The sequence below is a fragment of the Lepidochelys olivacea genome (genome assembly GCF_965140295.1).
Source record: "Lepidochelys olivacea isolate rLepOli2 genome assembly, chromosome: 7".
Classification (NCBI taxonomy): Eukaryota; Metazoa; Chordata; order Testudines; family Cheloniidae; genus Lepidochelys; species Lepidochelys olivacea.
Genome location: NC_140417.1, coordinates 98,864,133 through 98,884,645, shown reverse-complemented (window position 1 = coordinate 98,884,645; position 20,513 = coordinate 98,864,133). Strand labels below are relative to the sequence as shown.

At 41.1% G+C, this 20,513-nt stretch overlaps 1 protein-coding gene across 1 annotated transcript in view; it reads left to right on the top strand.

The window, feature by feature from the left end:
• The first annotated feature begins 19,485 nt into the window (after positions 1-19,485).
• The window catches only part of JAKMIP3 (Janus kinase and microtubule interacting protein 3), a 146,374-nt gene continuing 145,346 nt past the window's right edge, over positions 19,486-20,513 (top strand). The window contains exon 1 of the mRNA XM_084633124.1: positions 19,486-19,916. The gene's annotated coding sequence lies outside the window, so the exon portion shown is untranslated. The remainder of the gene's footprint in view (positions 19,917-20,513) is intronic.

Below are 20,513 nucleotides of genomic sequence, written 5' to 3'. Positions count from 1 at the left end.
CAGGTATCCTTCTGCCGTTCCCAGGGGACTCTCCCCCCACACAATCCCTGCCAGTCCCAGGGACCCGTGTTGCATCCTTGCCAGATGTATTCAGTAAAAAAAATTGATTTCCCTCATTTGGAGGGTCACTGCCCTCATTTCAGAGTCCGGGGGTTGACAGGTATGGCTGCAAGTCTGTGTTCTTAATGGTTTCCCTCAAGCTGAATAGAAGAAATATAACAACAGGTTGTGGTGTTTGGGGGTTTCTTGTTTTGTTTTTTCAATCACAGCTAAGAACTGTTTCATGCAGCACTAAAGATGTGAAATGGACTAACAGGAACCACAGATCCCTGCCATTTGTAAGGTTAGTTGCAGGCCAGCATGTGATTTGGCCTAATTCAAAATTAGGGAGAGCTTGTTCTAACTCTGCAGAATGGAGAGAGCCACTTGTGGATGGGATTCCTTGCTTTCCGACAAAATATACCTCCTGTTATTCATGTCACAGCCCACATTTGCTTGCTTGGTATTATTTACTACACTGTACTTCAAACTCTCTTTTGATCATATTGCTCATGTTAAGGTCTTAATGTTTTATGGAAGCCAATAACAATCCTTTAAAAAAAAAAGATTATGCACAACTAGTGGGAAGGTTGTGCTTGAATTTCAAAAGATATTGCACATCTGAATGCAAAAACACAAGCTCTGGCCTTGAGACTAATCCACAGCAATCCTGCGATGAACTGCCATGGAAAGTCTTAAAATTGTCAGACAATGTTATCTCTTTCAAATATTGACAGAGGGTTTAATGCCATCAGTATAGAAAATGAGTGGTCTCCAAAGATAGATCGCTAATTAAAAAGGAGTGTTGCCATCTGACAGCAGCTAACTGGTTACTGCAGTGAATTAATCCAGTCAAGAAGAACAAATGAAGTATCTTCTGTGACAGAGGGGCTACATTTTGCTTCTTTTAAATAATCTGAGGATGCCGACTCTAATTCACTCTAGGTGAAAATCTTCATTTCTAATCTACAGCAAAGCCAAATTTTCACTGAAATGCTCTGCTGGGAGTAGAAGACCAATCTGTGGCCTTCCTTTTTGCTTAAAGCCCTTAGGCCCTGATCCTGCCCAGACAAAGCCCTGCACTGATGCAGAGCCCCAGTGAATGGGGCTCCTGGAAGGTACAAGATTAGGGCCTTACTAGTTGCTATATTGTATTCGGAGTACACCACAAAGATGACAGCACAAGTATTTATCTCAAGTATCAGATATTGGTTATTGCCAGAAACAGGCTGTTGAACTCAGTAAACCAGAATGATAAATTCAGGGTCAATCTTCAGTTGTGCTAAGTTTATCCTCTGAACCATCTTTTCACTTCCCCAATCCTGGGCCTGCAGCACGGACTAACATGGGGTGTTATAGTGGAAGGTAAAGTTGCATCTTTAACTATGAAGAGGCTATTGTCCCTCCATAATATATCACGTCTGATGAGAATACCCAACAGGTAAGCTTAAAATTCAATTTAAATGAGCATTCATGTGAGAAAAACTCATTCACTTTAATGACAGGTTTCAGAGTAGCAGACGTGTTAGTCTGTATCCGCAAAAAGAAGAGGAGTACTTGTGGCACCTTAGAGACTAACAAATTTATTTGAGCATAAGCTTTTGTGGGCTACAGCCCACTTCATCAGATGCATAGAATGGAACATATAGTAAGAAGATATATATACATACAGAGAACATGAAAAGGTGGAAGTTGCCATACCAACTCTAAGAGGCTAATTAATTAAGATGAGCTATTATCAAGATGGCCCATTTCAGACAGTTGACAAGAAGGTGTGAAGATACTTAACATAGGGAAATAGAATCAATTTGTGTAATGACCCAGCTATTCCCAGTCTCTATTCAACCCCAAGTTAATGGCATCTAGTTTGCAAATTAATTCCAGTTCAGCAGTTTCTCGTTGGAGTCTGTTTTTGAAGCTTTTCTGTTGCAAAATTGCCACCTTTAAGTCTGTTACTGAGTGGCCAGAGAGGTTGAAGTGTTCTCCTGCTGGTTTTTGAATGTTATGATTCCTGATGTCAGATTTGTGTCCATTTATTCTTTTGCGTAGAGATTGTCTGGTTTGGCCAATGTACATGGCAGAGGGGCATTGCTGGTACATGATGGCATATATCACATTGGTAGATGTGCAGGCGCACGAGCCTCTGATAGTGTGGCTGATGTGATTAGGTCCTATGATGGTGTCACTTGAATAGATATGTGGACAGAGTTGGCATTGGGCTTTGTTGCAAGGATAGGTTCCTGGGTTAATGTTTTTGTTGTGTGGTGTGTGGTTTCTGGTGAGTATTTGCTTCAGGTTGGGGGGCTGTCTGTAAGTGAGGACTGGTCTGTCTCCCAAGACCTGTGAGAGTGAGGGGTTGTCTTTCAGGATAGGTTGTAGATCTTTGATGATGTGCTGGAGAGGTTTTAGTTGGGGGCGAAGGTGACGGCTAGTGCCGTTCTGTTATTTTCTTTGTTGGGCCTGTCCTGTAGTAGGTGACTTCTGGGTACTCTTCTGGCTCTGTCAATCACACATCTTGGGAGACACTCTGAAAAGCTTGCCATAGAAACCAAATTGTCCTCTCATTGTCTCCAGATCACAAGTGAGGCACAGAGGTGGTTAGTGATGTGGAGAAACCTGTACTGGGGCTGACATGTCAGTGGGTAAACAGAAGATGATAGTCTCCAGGTCTTATTAATCTAACTCCAGCACTAATTCATTTAAAAAAATAGAGGGGGAAAGCATTAAGTTAGTTTTCCAGTAGGGAAAATGGAATCAAAGATATGGACCCTGCAGATACCGTGGTGATAAGAGAAGCAAAAACTCCTAGATAGAACTAAATGGAAGCTTTTATAATTTAACTTTTTAAGAAACACTCTTATCGTTATTATATATCCATGTGCTAGTCACAATAGTGATTCAGATATTTTCCTCCTAAGAACTGAATATGCACATAGCCCTGAACATGATAGTATTCTAAGGTTAATGTACTCTGTGCTTTACTGTATTAAGCCTATAGCTCTCCATTGCCCTCTGCTGTCCATTTAGTCTCATACTAGCATCTAGATGGGAAAAATATCCTCAGGAAATCTAAGACAAAACCCACAGCACTGATATGAAAAATATGTTTAAAAACATTCAAAAAAGCAGACGTGTTAGTCCTGCCTAGCTGCATATTATGTATTGAATCATAGAATCATAGAATATCAGGGTTGGAAGGAACCCCAGAAGGTCATCTAGTCCAACCCCCTGCTCGAAGCAGGACCAATTCCCAGTTAAATCATCCCAGCCAGAGCTTTGTCAAGCCTGACCTTAAAAACCTCTAAGGAAGGAGATTCTACCACCTCCCTAGGTAACGCATTCCAGTGTTTCACCACCCTCTTAGTGAAAAAGTTTTTCCTAATATCCAATCTAAACCTCCCCCACTGCAACTTGAGACCATTACTCCTCGTTCTGTCATCTGCTACCATTGAGAACAGTTTAGAGCCATCCTCTTTGGAACCCCCTTTCAGGTAGTTGAAAGCAGCTATCAAATCCCCCCTCATTCTTCTCTTCTGCAGGCTAAACAATCCCAGCTCCCTCAGCCTCTCCTCATAACTCATGTGTTCCAGTCCCCTAATCATTTTTGTTGCCCTTCGCTGGACTCTCTCCAATTTATCCACATCCTTCTTGAAGTGTGGGGCCCAAAACTGGACACAGTACTCCAGATGAGGCCTCACCAATGTCGAATAGAGGGGAACGATCATGTCCCTCGATCTGCTCGCTGTGCCCCTACTTATACATCCCAAAATGCCATTGGCCTTCTTGGCAACAAGGGCACACTGCTGACTCATATCCAGCTTCTCGTCCACTGTCACCCCTAGGTCCTTTTCCGCAGAACTGCTGCCTAGCCATTCGGTCCCTAGTCTGTAGCTGTGCATTGGGTTCTTCCGTCCTAAGTGCAGGACCCTGCACTTATCCTTATTGAACCTCATCAGATTTCTTTTGGCCCAATCCTCCAATTTGTCTAGGTCCTTCTGTATCCTATCCCTCCCCTCCAGCGTATCTACCACTCCTCCCAGTTTAGTATCATCCACAAATTTGCTGAGGGTGCAATCCACACCATCCTCCAGATCATTTATGAAGATATTGAACAAAACCGGCCCCAGGACCGACCCCTGGGGCACTCCACTTGACACCGGCTGCCAACTAGACATGGAGCCATTGATCACTACCCGTTGAGCCCGACAATCTAGCCAACTTTCTACCCACCTTATAGTGCATTGACATGACTCTGAACGAATGTGCAATGTTTCAAGAACCAAAGGCTAAATATGATAGCACGGAGGATGTGCTCTGACTAGTTCATTCGGCTGGGGGGGGAAAGAAGGTTAATTAATTAATGCTTTGTTTCACCTTTTCAGTCCCCATGCCTATCTATGGGGGAGAAGACATTAGCTCTCATCTGTTTATTCACATCAACAGCCAATACCTGCACTGTGCTCACCCTGCAGTCTTAATTCTGGGAACAAGCAATAATGTACTTCATGCTGTAGATGAATGTGGAAAAATCAGACTGAAATGGGCTCTGAAGCTTTTTAAAATCTGTCGTCTAATAAGAAAATCTGATAAATATTTGACACTTCAGAGCTAGTGAAACACCAAGCATATTCTGTATAAAACACAGCGCAGTCAGAATGTATTTCCTGTCTCGCTCGCACATATATCCCATTGTTTTAGAGCTGATTTCTTATGTTATCAGTGTTTCAGCCCCTACGGAAGGAGAGTTAGAAGAGGGAAATCTATCAAAGATTTCCTGATGGAACTCCTTTGTTATTCCAATGGAGGGGAAAGGAGGCAGGGTGTTGCCCTTACCTGGCAGAATAGGACATGGTGCATGCTTCATAATTTGGCAGCAGCTCTCAGGGGATCTAAGCAGAGGCCGTGTGCTCTGGTGCCAGTGAGGCTCTCCTTCCCCAGCTCCCTGGCAGCGTGGTGTCATTGGACACTTCTGTTGCTCTAGGGTGCTGGGTGGGGAAAGGTTTCTCAGCGCAAAAGATAATACATACCTATGCTCTGTTATCTTTTCCAGAGAATCTGTGTGGAGCTAGGAGGATGATCTGTGTCCTGCCTTGTGCTTCCCCAAGCTCACTCTGTCCCCTCCCTTAACCCAGATCTGTAGAAGGCCCTTCAAAGGAGAGGAGTGGGGAACAGTGCTACAGAAATGTCTGAATATGTGTTCCATTCACCTGTGAGCAAATCTGAGTGGGATGCTCCAGGCCAATACAATTACAGAGAATTGTCCAAACATGCCCAGCCACTGTCACTCTCACACACTGCCTCTTGCCCCCTCCCTCTTTTCTACATAGACTCTTCCTTCTGTTTTATTCTACAGCAAAACTTTTTACTACATAGCTTTTATTTTACTTGCCCACGCTCTTAGATAAGATCAAGTGCAGTATCAGAGGGGGGGAGGGGGATATTTTCCATTTTTAAATTCTGTTATCATTCTGTCCATTGGTGCAAACGATACATTTAATGTTGATCTGAAATTCCTGTAGCTCACATGGTATGCTTAACTTTAAAATACAGTATAAAGAACTAAAATGTTAGACAAGGAAAGCAGAGGGAAATTACTCTGAAAAATCAAATTCTGAAAAAGGAAACTTAATCCTTTCAGCTGCAAACAGGGAATCGCTGGTGTAGCCATTATGCTAATTCTACATAAATTCCGGTTGAGACCAAACTACCTGGCAGCTATGGCTGTGTTATAGACTGTGACCTCTGATGCAGAGGGGTTTTATTTATAGAGGTTTATATACATTTTGAAATGAGACTGCATAGTCCACTGTCCCCTAATGTAGGGATTTAATTTATCCATTCTTTCTAGTTGCAGTATGAACAAAGTTTAATATTTATACATATACTTGAGAATTTCTCATAGTCTGTCTTGTTACTACATAGATCCATAAGAGAACAACAGGGATATGTGTACATGTTTAGTGGCTTAATATGCCTTCCTACAGGAAGTGATTTTACAACCTTATACTGTGACTGAAAATACCATTTGATCATTAATTTGAATTCAAACATAATTCAATCCTATGGTGAAAAAAAATCACAAATTGCCACAAATGGGATTTTCTGTCTAATAAACTTTGAAAGGTTAAAACTAAATGCCTCTTCCTGAGTAGTCTAAGTTGCCAAAGTGAGCGAAGACATTCAGGAAAGGTTATATTGTAATTTATCTGTCAAAATTTCCCTCACTTCGAAAGGTAATTTGTTTTGCAACCCATTGGCCAGATTCTGCTCTGACTTGTGCCCTATGTAACTTATTGATTTCAAATTGATGGGGCAAATTCACTACTGTAGTAACAGCAGGTGTAATTACTTTCGCAGATGCAGTGATGCCTAAAACGTGGCATGAATACTCAAGAGATATAGCAGAGATATTCAGTGATAGCACAAAGTGAGCGTCACCATTTCTGGGCTATGGGGATGGAAGAAAGCATGTCAGGCAGTGAAAACAGACATGTGTCCAACAGTAGGGCAAGTAATCACATGTGTGACTAAGGTGGGTGTAAACTGATGCAGCTTCCTTCTCCCATCTTCCACATGGTGTACAACTGACCTAAAATCCAGCAAGCAGCTGACAGCAGCAAGACAACTCACACCCACCAAGTTCTCTCTCCTTCCACTTGTGAGAAGTATTGTTACACCCCACAGCTCAGATTGCTCAACATCAGTAGGATAGAGTGGAGTGTGATGGGCTGCAGGCACTGGGGTTCAGAAACCACCACCGGTGGATATCAGTGGTGGTGGGTATTGGTAAAGAAGCTTAGTTAGTGACTGGATGGTGAACCCGTGTAAATGCAATCCATCAGCCTGTCCGAGGTAGGGAAGATGGTAAAATGGCAAGTTGCAAAATCCCTTGAACAGTGGTTCTCAACCAGGGGTATGTGTGGGTGCATCAACTCATCTAGATATTTGCCCAGATTTACAACAGGCTACATAAAAAGCACTAGTGGTGTCAGTACAAACTAAAATTTCATACAGACAATGACTTGTTTATACTGCTCTGTATACTATACACTGAAATGTAAGTACAATATTTATATTCCAGTTGATTTATTTTATAGTTATACGGTAAAAATGAGAACATACAGAATTTTTCAGTAATAGTGTGCTGTGACACTGTTGTACTTTTATGTCTGATTTTGTAAGTTTTTAAGTGAGGTGGAACTTGGGGGTATGCAAGACAAATCAGACTCTGGAAAGGGGTCTGAAAAGGCTGAGAGCCACTGCCCTAGGAAATAAGCAGCAATGGTTCCATTGTGTCACTATGGGTTCACTATGCAATGGGTCCATTTTGCCACTCTGCCAACCGACAGCTGTTTGCCATTGCTCTGCAATTAGGCAATGGCAAGTAGTAGCTCTGTGTAGCACCCACACAGACACACTGATATGTGCCACTGTGCCAGGCAGAGGGCCAGATATTTAGTTGGTGTAAAGAGATATATCTTCATTGTCTTCAGCCTAGTGTGCTGATTTACACCAGCTGAGGATCTGACTCATAAAATTGCTGCTTTTCCATTTGTAAAATCCACTTTCCTTTTACATCCTGTTCATCTCCTACTTGGGATGTGAAGGTGTAATTTACACATTTCTTTTTAACATGACCTAACAACTGAGTTCCAGAGTTGCATGGGAGGAGAGAGGAGAATCTAAATCAGGATATAGTCCTGAGTGGCAGAAGTCTTTGAAATGGGCACAATAGATGTTCTTTTGATGGCTGAACATTAATTCAGAAAATAGATTATAAAATGGCCTTTCTCAGTTGGTCTTAAGGCTGATTGAAATAAAAACATGTCAAATTAATTTTCACGTGTTCTAGGAAAGGTCACAGAACTGATATGTGAGAGATTGCTTGTCTCTGGAGCCTTTTGTTAGCAATTGGAAGTCTGCATTTATTTTAATGTAAATCTTCATGGTTAATGCCCACAAGATAATGACACAGAAGCACCCTGCTGTTATCTCTCCCAATTGTACATTTATATTGGACTAAATCATTTATAAGCCTATTGATCTGTTAACCTGTGATCCTGCCCCATGCTGTGATCCATTAAAACTTCTTTACTTGCATGTCAACACAAAAACCACCTGTTGGTTATTTCCATTTAAATCTGAGACACTGACCCACCTCCTTCAGTTAGACCAACTAGATAAAAGGTACAAAATTTCAAATATTTTAAAGCCACAATCTTTGTTTCAGATTCACTTTATCGTGTTTAGTTTAAAGCACATTTTTATTCTTTTTTTCTTACAGGAGCACCTAAGGATCTCTGATCAGAGCCCCATCATGCTGTGCACCGTACAAAGACTGTTCATAATCTAAGATTTAGATACAAAGGAATAGGTGAATAAATAAACCAAGGGGAGAGGGAGGGAGGACAAAGTTACAGCATAAACATGACCAAATACTCAACACAGTGGTCTTAGGAGTCACAACATGGCGGGGAGTGGGGGAAGCCTGGTCACTTTGAGTGGTCTCCGTTGGAATTGTGTAGCTCAGACACTGCACACTTGCTTAAAAGATGGTCCCTGAATGTTTCTGAAATCCTCCATTCTCCCTCTGTTTCATATACCACATAAGTTGGCTCCATTATTAAGCCTTTTTGTTGTTGTCAAACACTTACTGGCCTCTCTCAATCAAATCAGTATAATTACTTCCATGGCTGTGCAATTCGCAGAACAGGGTTCACTCATTAACTGTCCAAGTGGTCATTGATTGTTGTTCCTTTGAGTTATTCATTGCTGAAAAGATCATGCATGACTCTTACACGTCTTATCGAGACAGTTGGGTTGCTCATAAGACATGTCGTAGACATGCACAGTCTACTGTGTGTCTCCTTTATATCTGCAAATTAAAAAACCAAAACAACACTGCCACAGTAGGGTTAATGGTCTGACTTTACACCTGCTCCGCAGAAATAAGGAAATGAAGGGGTCTGGTCTATACAAAAAAATTGTACTTGTGAAACTAAATTGGTTTCTAAATTGATTTAGTTATATTGGTGCAGCCCCCTTGGTTTAATAGTGGTTAATATTGATTTAGCTTAATTTGGTTTGCTACTGCTTTAAGTCAATATCCATAATTTACACCCTTGAAATCCCATTACACTGCCAGAACAGTGTACTAGGGTCTCGTTGTGAATGACAATCAGACCCTTAGAATTCAAATCATATTAAATAAATAAATAAATAACACATCTTGGCACCAGCCAGATGTGTGCCAAACACAAGGAAACCAATTCGCATATAGTTCTGTTTTGGTGATTTTGTTTTAGTCTCTTGTACTCCTGGAAGCCCCATGTTAAAATTTTGCTATCATGTTGGATGCACGAAGTCTCATGTATTTACCAGGAATGTACTCGGGGAGGATACCTCCAAGATCCACTTGCAGTTTCCACAAACACTCAATTGAGCAATGTGTGTCCATAGGGAACAGTCCTGAATATACTTGTTTGCCAAGTATATTGTTGGCTGTGATAGTGTTTTGAGTTAAAAGGAAAAACAAACAAACATATTCCTCAGTCCTTGACTCTTCCTCTTTGCATAGCACTCTGTGCTCTTGGTGTTTAATACAGACAGAGGAGGTAGGGGTTTTTGTGGGAACTCCCCATACAATAATGTAGCACAACCTTTCCTTCTCTCCTTTGCCTTTATTAGAACTGGTCAGAATATGTCCACGTTCTCCCCACCCCGATGGAAAATATTGATAAAATAGAGAAATATTTTTATTGAAAATTTTCCACTGAAATTTTCAATTTTTTTTTCAAGAACACCAGTGTTGCCAACTCTCATGATTTAATCACAAGTAATATAATTTTGGCCTCTGCTGGAGCCAGTTTTGTGACAGGGCAAGAAACTTTTGCATTCATGAGAGTTTCAGTCTTGCCTGAGGGAACCCCCCTTGATTGGCTGCCTTTCCTACTTCCCCATCTCCTGGGGAACAGCAGTCAATTAGATCTGCTGCAAGAGGCAGGTAGGAGCTTTTCTCCTTTCCCTACCTAAAAACTCCACTGGCACCTGGAGGGAGTGGGGGACAGGGAGCAGTGGATATCATTTTCACAAGAAGGAAGGAGGGAGCAGAGAGACCATGGTTGCACCCTCTTTTCTCCATCCCTGTAATGCCAGACCTGCAAAGGCAGAAAGGTGGTGAAGAACTCTGGAGCTGTCCCCTCTGTCTGGGAAGATGGTGAGGGGGTTGAGGACCACTTGAGCTGCCCCTCCTCTTAGGCGTGGAAAGGAGGAGAAGAGGACCCCACTGCAGCTGCCCCCAACACCTGGGAAAAGGAATGAAGGACCCCTAGACCTGCAGCAGAAGCAGAGGTACACTATCGGGAGTGGGACAAGGGGCAGATGGGGCGGGTCACAATTGATGTGGGAGTGGGTGGTGCATAAATAATTGTTGGGCTGGGGTCGGACAGCTATAGGGAAGAGATGGCATAGAATGGGTTTGCAAAGCAGCTGGAAGCTCTGCACCATCAGAGAACATTTTTTACAAAGCTGTCTCATTTGATTTTAGTTAGGTTTTCCAGTGAGAGCTCCAGTAGCAAGGCCCAAAATAAACTTACTGTATAGGTGTGGTAGAGTTAGCAACACAAACAGGGTGGGCAAGGGCAGTTCAATAGTCAAAACAGACCAAAAGACATGATATATAGTCTTTGTTTTTTATCTTATTTTGGGAAAGAGGGTCTGAATCATAGATTTTGAACTTTTGGGGTTGGCAATACTGGAAACCTAAATCCCAAAAACTTTCAGCTGAAAACTGTAAGTTTCCAAAAGTAAAATTGAAATGAAATACTTGGTTTTGTGTCTGGTTGACCTGGATTGGATGATTTTGGTTTGTCAAACCCCATTGAAATGTTTTGTTTTGGGTCACTTGGACATTAAAATGATGCCTGCATACACTGCTGTTGTTCTTCAAGGGAGTTATAGTTTGGATGCTTCATGTCCCCTGTTCTCTCTATGGTCTGGGCTCCCTGGCTGGACGACATATCCCATGATGCATCATGGCCTCCTCTTTTACAGATCTGTTGTGGTATAAAATGGGAGTCATGTGGCTATGGTGTATCATGGGAGATATAGTCCAGGTTCACCCTAAGGGCTCAGAAACTGGAAGGCTAATAATAAAAATAACCCCAAATAGTCTCATGATTTTTAAGCCAAAATGATTTTGTGGGGCCTGACTTTGAATGTTTGGGGTTGCCAATACTGCAGACTGAAGAGTAGGCAACTGTCATAAATATAAAGGGAAGGGTAAACACCTTTAAATCCCTCCTGGCCAGAGGAAAAACCCTTTCACCTGTAAAGGGTTAAGAAGCTAAAGATAACCTCAATGGCACCTGACCAATGAGGAGACCAGATGCTTTCAAAGCTGGAGCGGGGGAGAAACAAAGGGTTCTCTTTGTCTCTGTGTTGTTTTTGCCAGGACCAGAGCAGGAATGCAGTTCAGAACTCCTGTAAAAAGTCAGTAAGCAATCTAGCTAGATATGCATTAGATTCTGTTTTGTTTAAATGGCTGATAAAAATAAGTTGTGCTGAATGGAATGTATATTCCTGTTTTTAGAGTAGCAGCCATGTTAGTCTCTATTCCATTCCTGTTTTTGTGTCTTTTTGTAACTTAAGGTTTTGCCTAGAGGGATTCTCTCTGTTTTGAATCTGATTACCCTGTAAGGTATTTACCATCCTGATTTTACAGAGGGGATTCTTTTACTTTTTCTTCAATTAAAATTCTTCTTTTAAGAACCTGATTGCTTTTTCATTGTTCTTAAGATCCAAGGGTTTGGGTCTGTGTTCACCTATGCAAATTGGTGAGGATTTTTATCAAGCCTTCCCCAGGAAAGGGAGTGTAGAGCTTGGGGGGATTTTGGAGGGAAAGACGTTTCCAAGTGGGCTCTTTCCCTGTTATATTTGTTAGACACTTGGTGGTGGCAGCAATAAAGTCCAGGGACAAAAGGTAAAATACTTTGTACCTTGGGGAAGTTTTAACCTAAGCTAGTAAAAATAAGCTTCGGGGGGTTTTCATGCAGGTCCCCACATCTGTACCCTAGAGTTCAGGGTGAGGAAGGAACCTTGACAGCAACTGTGGGGCAAAAGGGAGGGAAAACACAGGGGACATGAAAATTTAGGGGTAGATTGGAGATGTGACTGAGTAGCTATCCTGTCTAATTAGGCAGAAGGATACAGAAGACGAGAATGGCAGCTCCCCACACCCCAGGGGATAGTAGAGATCAAGGAGCATCTCCTTTGATCAGTGAACTGGGAAGCTTGCATTTGTGTGTATGTATTTAAGGTTGAATTCTGAGATGATCTAATATCAGTTGGAGGGGGCTTCTGGCTAAAAGTGAAACAGAATCAAAAGGTGGATAAAAACAATATGGTTTATTATATTTAAGCCAATCTCATGAGTTTTTAGATTCTGTCTCATGATTCTTGAATGTTTGTGGTTATCAGTTCTGTAACATCAACACTGAGTGTGGGCGTTTGCCTTTGTGTAAGTGTTATTTTTTGATTGCATCAATTTTTGGAGGTCTGGTGATGATAAGCTGGTGATTATCATCATTTATTCCTAAAACACCATAGGTGTGCATTGCACTGTACAGAAGAGCAAGGCAACATCTACTCTAATTAAGAGTAAATTGGTTTAAAGATAAGATAATTTACTTTAAAGGATACAATACCTTAAGAGCTCCAAAGCAATGACAGCCAGAAATCTCTACTCCTTTCCTTACTGGCAAGAAACTATATATTTCAAAATGCAGAAGAGAGCATATCTGAAATACAAATAAAGGAAAACTCCCTTAGGACTACATCCTATTAACTTGTTCTAGCCTCCAAGTGTTGTGATAGTGTTCCTGGAAGGATGTGCAAAAGAGTCTGTCTCTGGCAGAAGAAACCTGTAATAATAATAATAGACATTAACTGTTCCCACTTTTTTTTTTTGTTCTCAATATAGGATTTTTATCCCTGTTCCTAAAAGTATGTTGAGTTTAATACCCCTCTACTACACAGTGTCATATCACAGCAATATTCTCTTGGCCAAGGGGTCTAGATTTAACTCACCTTGGTGAGAGAGAAAGCTGCTCCTGGCTTGGCCACAGTAGTTCTGGCACAGTAATATGGGTTGCTCCTTCCTATGGGTTGGTTGTGCTACCTTTATAAGGGTCCAAGCCCTTACTGGACAAGAGACCAGGAAAGGTGTTTAAACCCAGGGACAGCAGAATGCTATCCACACAGTCACCAGTGTGGCTTTCTGTTCTTCATCAGGGCTATATAGTAAATTGTGAAATAGTATAGAGAGAAGGGGTTAAAGATCATAACTTTAAAAAAAAACCTATTTTTTGTCCAATATTTGAAAAATTTTGACCAGCTCTAGGGTTTATCAAAAACTTGGAAAAATACTATGGAAGTTTGATCAGCTTCCCTTTTCCCCAGTGAATGAAAATTTTAAAATTCAGCTCTAATAGTAAGATTTCTGGTATGCTTGCTAAAGCTGACACAGAACTGAAGGGTAGATTGTGAGCCTGGTCAACAACTAGAATAGCACGGTTGGAGTTCACTAAGTAACATTAATTGCCCAAATAATGTTTTTCAGTGCAGTTAGTCAGCTGACAAGCCTAGAGTAATGCTTTCTGAGTGATATAAACTTATGATGGCTTCTTGCTTTACACCAGTTTAAACAACTTCCCTCATGTACATGTCTGCATTTATCCCACTTTTTCCTATAGATCTTTCTACGGGTCATCAGGTGAGAAGTTAGTCTCAATATATTCCTCTTCTGACAGATAAAATGTCAAACTGTTTGGATTATATCTGAAAAGTTGGCAATATACCTCTAACTTCATGGAGGGGCTTGTCTCATGTCACCAAACCCTGCAGTCTCACCTCAGATTTCTGTATAAGCAATTTCCATTATGTTTTGCTCACTCACTTGTGATGTTCTGAGGTAGTTAAGGGTATTATCAAGACATATGTAAGAGGTGGAAAAATACTACCTGCATTTATGGTGACCCTAATCAAATCACTAATTGGTTCTTCAAACCCCCTCCAGGAATCTACCTTATGTTCCTGAATGCTGGATTGTGCTGAACATGGTTAACATCCTGGAGACCAATATCAAGCTTCTGAGGAGGCTTGAGCATATATTGTTCCTTCGAAAGTCAATCTTTCTTACGCTCATTAAAATGACTCCTAATCTTCTTAAGAAACTAGCCCCCCTTTGTGCAACTACAGACTCAGACAATATGCAAACAGGAAGAAATGCACTCTTTGGAGAATAGCAGAATGTCCATGGATTGTAAATTGAGCAAAGGGGTTGCTGTCAATCCCGCTAACGTGCACAATATTTAGTCTTTACTAACTACATGACAGATCATATTGGCACTAATGGATCAGATATTACAGCCTGAATTTCACAAAGTCCTCAAACATTTATTTATATAAGCTAAGGTCTTATTTAAAGTGATTTCAGTGCTAGGGAAATACACCCTCAATGCTAAAGGTTACCATAATGCTACACCAGTGTTCCCCAGATCTCTTCTGAAGGGTTCTAGTTTAGGAGTTCTCAATGTGGGAGTCATGACAGATGTCACAACCAACCTATCCCTCACATACTGACAGATCGGAGGAGGGTCCGTGTCTAGACCGGTGTAGGAGAGTGTGTGGGGCAGGGCAGTATGGGAAAAGTTGAGCTGTACTGTTGAGGAAGGATTAGCCACATTAAGGTATAATTGCATGATGAAGTGTAGGAAGAGCTGGGCAAAGCAGCTAGGTTTTTTGTATGTACATTTTTTTCCCCCAAATCTAAGAAACTGTAGAATTTTCTGACATTTGCAACACTTTCCCTCCCCCACCCCTCAATATTATATGTAGCAGCTTTAGTGTGTGAGTTTAAGGCACTGTTCCTACAATATGCTTCTTTTGGGCAGGCCATTGTATCCCACATGAGACCCATTGATTTCGGCGGGACTCTGAACAGGGAGTCCATTTGCACAGAACTCATTGCTGGATCAGGGCTTATGACAAAACACTGCTTTCTTTGTGGTAGAACAGTGAATGAGCAAGAGGTTAGGTCCTCCAGTTAGTTAGATGGTCATCACTTAACTACTGTATGCAGTGCACAAAGGGATGGGGGAAATAGTCTCAATGCAAAACAATAAATTGACACAAATCTGACTTCAAGCTTTATAACATTCCAAAACCAGTAGGAGAACACTTCAATCTCCCTGGACTCTCAATAACAGACTTAAAAGTGGCAATTCTTCAACAACAAAAATTCAAAAACAGACTCCAACAAGAAACCGCAGAACTGGAATTAATTTGCAAACTGGACACCATCAAATTAGGCCTGAATAAAGACTGGGAGTGGATGGGTCACTACAAAAACTAATTTCCCCCTGCTGATACTCACATCTTCTTGTCAACTGTTTGAAATGGGCCACCTTGATGACATTGAACTCATTAGCACTACAAAAGTGATTTTCATCCCTTCTTGTCAACTGTTAAGAACAGCCCACTTCCACCTTAATTGAATTGGCTCTGACCCCCAACTTGGTAAGGCAACTCCTATCTTTTCATATGCTGTGTATTTATACCTCTCTACTGTATTTTCCACTCTGTGCATCTGATGAAGTGGATTTTAGCCCGCAAAAGCTTATGCCCAAATAAATTTGTAAGTCTCTAAGGTGCCACAAGGACTCGTTGTTTTAGCTTAAAAAGGGTATCATAGCTTCAGTCAGGCTTTTTCATTAAGTGAAACCTGAGTGCAGCGTAAGTTGAACAAGTGGAACTTTATAAAACCCTGTGGCCTGCTCTGTCCAGGTGATTGAGTTGCTTCCAACCTAAGTCCACTCATTCCCTGTTCCTCTGGTGTCCCCTTAATAACAGTCCCTCCAGGTAATGTGGGCCCTCTGACTCCAGTTCCACTGATCATAACACAAGGCTCAAGATTTTAGCTATCTTCTGGATATTTTCTGGATAGCTTTAATTTGGTCTTTCATTTGGTCTCAGCTGGCTTTCATCTAATCTTTCATTTAGTCATGACTGTCCTCTTTTTTTCATTAAAGTTGGCTTTAATTTGTTTTGGTTTGTGATATAAATCTAATCCTTACTGGATTTAATTCTGGCTACTTTTTTGCTTCCAATCTAAGAAGAGACTTGACAAAACTGAGAAAGAGGTAGAGTCATGAGAGAAAAAGAATTAAAGTAATACGTTCTTCTGGAAACAGATAGGTTATCTGGCCATTAGTCCTGCAAGCCTCCCACAAAAACTTGTTGGCGTGGAGGGAGAATGGGTAGGGCACAAAGCCATATGGGCTGGTAGTTCGTCATTAGACTTGCATGTAGTTTGGCTATAGTGAGATTGGTGTATGGTATGCTGTGCTTTTATGTGTAGTTTGGTTGTGGTGTGGCTGCCTTATCCATTTAGGTGTAGTTGAGTTGATACCCTTGCAGTTTTACAGTATTCCTCTTGGGCAGGCAACAGGAATCTTTAAAGCTTTGGGGGCTGTGATGCTTTGGGATTCAATCAGGCCACTAAAGGGTTTAGTCAACATCTGCCTTGCAATTCTGGCTCACAGCCTTACAATCATAGAATATCAGGGTTGGAAGGAACCTCAGGAGGTCATCTAGTCCAACCCCCTGTTCAAAGCAGGACCAATCTCCAACTAAATCATCCCAGCCAGGGCATTGTCGTGCCTGACCTTAAAAACCTCTAAGGAAGGAGATTACACGATCTCCCTAGGTAATCCATTCCAGTGCTTCACCACCCTCCTAGTGAAAAGTTTTTTCCTAATATCCAACCTACACCTCCCCCACAGCAACTTCAGACCATTACTCCTTGTTCTGTCAGCCTGGACACCAGCAGTAAGCACAAAAGCAAGAAGGTTTCACCTTGGCTTCTGCTGCTCAGTTACTCTTTGCAGCAGGACTTTAGCAACTCTTCCAGCCCGAAGTTTTCCCCAAGAATGTTTTTCTTGACTAAAACGCTCACAAAACCTTATCAAGTTTGTTGCTCCTTTTAAAGAGACAGTACACCACAGCTAGTTAACTTACCTGGGGTTAACACGCTCTAGTTCAATATACAGCACTGAGCTGGTTTATAGTAAGAGTAAAAGAAGTTTATTAAAAATAGAACACATATTTAAGTGATACCAAGTGGGAGGAATAGGAGTAGAAATGGCTACAAACAAAAGTAAAAATACACTTTTTGGACTAAAATCTAACTTAACAAACTGCAGTCTTTTATTCAGAGTAGTATTCTCATCATAGTCATTTTTCCAGCATGGCTAGACAGTCTTTGGCCAGGATCCATCACAGAGCCTGAAGCACTTGGCTTCTTTATCTCCTCGGATGAAGGAGACCAAAATAAATGTCTTTCTGTTTCTGCTTATATCTCCCCAAGTTCATTGACCATGTTACAAGAGTCAGGAAGGCTTCCTGCTGTTCTTCTCCATCTCCCTGATGATTTGTATGTATATAGGGCTTTCATTGTTTTGTTTCCATAATGTTTAATTTACATTGGAGACAGATAGCTGCCTTCCCTCCTGTCTGAGAGAAAACTTGTTTCTCCCTTTGTTTGGTCGCAGATTTTAAAGTCTAATATCAGTGAATATTCATAATTTATCATATAGTGTTAATGTGTACATTTCACAATGGTATTAATCACCAGTGGGTCACCAGCTTTCATAAAAGACCTCACTCAATACACTTTTATAGTACAGTAATATTGTATATAATCGGTCAATCCAATTGTTTATTCTTTTGAGGTTTAGGCCTCCTGTTCTTCCCCGGGGGCGTCTGGGCCCTGATTGTCAGAGGGACACTATGGGATTCTGGTGGGAACCAGGACGGCTTACCTTCTGCCTTCATTATCAAATGAATAATACAATTGTACACTCCACCTTTAATCTGCTTCAGTTGTCTTGGCTCCCCCAAATTTTGGATTAAATTCAGAGTCTTCCTCAACTGGCTCCTCTCATGGTTTCCTGCTGCACCCCCAAGTACTGGAGGAAAGAGGGAAAGAGGAACTCACAGTGGCAGGACTACAGGGCGATCCCGTTGATGGTGATGGAGCAGAAATGGTGCCCTCATTTTCTGCCTCCATTCCCATGATCACACCAGCCACCTGCATCGCCACCTGTTTGCACAGTGGCGGAATGACTCTGTGTCACATGGATAGTGGTTATCAGCCAGAACCAGGGGTGAACAGTTGGCCTCTATATTAATAGTATTTTGCAGTTTTATAGCGTTTTTCATCTTCAGAGCAGTTTACAGGCTAACCAGTCCTCCAATGTCTCTTTGCAGAATGTAATAGTATACGCCTTTTTCAGATAGGGAAATGGAGATCAAGAGGTTATGTGATTTGTCTAAAGTTGCAAATTGTCAGTGTCAGATCAGGCATTTCCTGGCTCCCAATCGTGTATTCAGTCCAGTAAGCCCCACCTATATGTTAGATGGAATCTTTGCTTAAGTAAGGGTTTTTACTTGGAATGTTAAATCTAAAAAACCCTGTAACATTTTAAATCAATTTATGACCAGGGATTGAACAATTGTCAGAAAGAAAAAGTGTATCTTAGATCTTGCAAAGTTCTAGTGTGGATCAAAATGTCTTGTGACCAAATCCACCTTTCCTAAGAGAGACTGAAACCTAAAAGGCACCCAAAGTACAATTCATGCCACTCATTGGCCCACTTGTCTTTGTTTGTTACCATAGAAATAATGGTGGGAATGCTAGTATTGTGAGTGTGATTGCTGAATATGCTCAGATGGCAAGAGGCAGTAAATAAGGGGTTAATGACAATCTTTTACTGTCTGCAGTGCTTTCATTCTCAAATAATACATTACAGAAGCTCAGGAAAGCAGCTGCCTTTTTGCCATTTTCACATAATTGCAGAATGAAGAAATTATGAAGAAGAAATTATCCTCAATAATGACATTCTTATCAAAAATAAGTTGCTAATACCTGGCCCTGCACTGGAGTGTGTGAGGATTTCTGTTTAACATGATGCACTTGAAATGTCCCCTTTGCGATGATCAAGTGCAAAAGCTACCAGTTCTAGTTAAATGTGACTATCCTTTAAATCTTATGTATCCTGTTCAAAAACATAACCCTTGCAAGAGGAAGAGTTAAATCCAGATTCACACTGTACAGAATGCAAACTGTAGGCTTAATAAAAACAACAGCAAAACAGGCGAGCCTTTATGATTGCCTCCTATTTTCTAGGGACTTTTGGTTGTGCTAGTTGTGGGGTGCTCTAATATTACATCCCCATTTGTGTGTTTGACTTAGATTTCTAAAAAGGAGGGTTTCAGTTTTATAAGTGATCTCCTGTGATGACGTTCCTGCACTCAGCTGGTAGCTGCAGTGAGACTGCAATGGCTGAGGGGCGGCTGTTGGATGTTCGCAATGAGCTCATTCTCCCAGGAGGGAGCAGGGCTTACAGTGTATCACCCGGCAACTGCAGCCTTCCTGTGAAATTCATCTTTAGCTTCTCCTCAGTTAGGTTGGTCTGATTCTTCACTTTGGGGGTGTGAACATGGTGAGCAGATTTTACTGTATGGTTGATTCCTTTCCCCCACCCTTCTTCTAAATGCTTCCATGGACTTATTGATGAATCATTCCTCATCTGGTCCCACTATTCAGAGGATAGAAATGGAAAATGTAATCTCATGCAGCAGGGATGGATTTTTTAAAAAAAGTCTTTTGCAATGTGAATCGTTAAAAAATCCTTTAAAATCTGTCTGCTAGGAACAGCCCACAGTTTTTAGAATGAAGTGCACTGCATACAAGGAATGGTACTATCCTCAGGTAAAGCAGACAAGCAGTGTGTATCATGATGGAGCGTGCCTGTAAGGTTAGTTTCTATACATGTTTGTCAATATATATGTATATGTACGTAATAAATATACGGCTTCATATGTACAGTTACATAAGAATGATTTATTTATATATTTTGTCTAATCCATTTTCAAACATCCTGTTTTGCATGCTCTTTTTGGCATAATTTTTCTAATATCAAACATCTTTGGAATGATTAAGAAATGCAGCTACGATTCCGGGCAGCTTTCATTTAGGAAGCATGTAGGCCTTCCTAATACCATTATATTTTATTAGATAAGTAGCTTCACCTTCTTGCTGTAGCTATTAATTCATAGAGTCTTCATAGAGTCTGAATCAAATGTGGTTGAACTGAAATGCCAGAAACTATGTTTGTAAATACAGATCCTTTCTGCATTTTTGCATGTAGATGTTGCATTATTTTTAGGGCCTTGCAACTTATGGATTATTGTCTCAGGGTACTTCTTATGTTCACTAAATTAATGATTTTGACATTTCCTATTTTCTAAACTCTGACAGGTGCATATACTGCATGTAATGAGAACCATTTCCTATTCTGTGATGTTTAACCTGTTAGATTAAAGGGAAGCTGCCTTTATCCAAATGTTTCCTC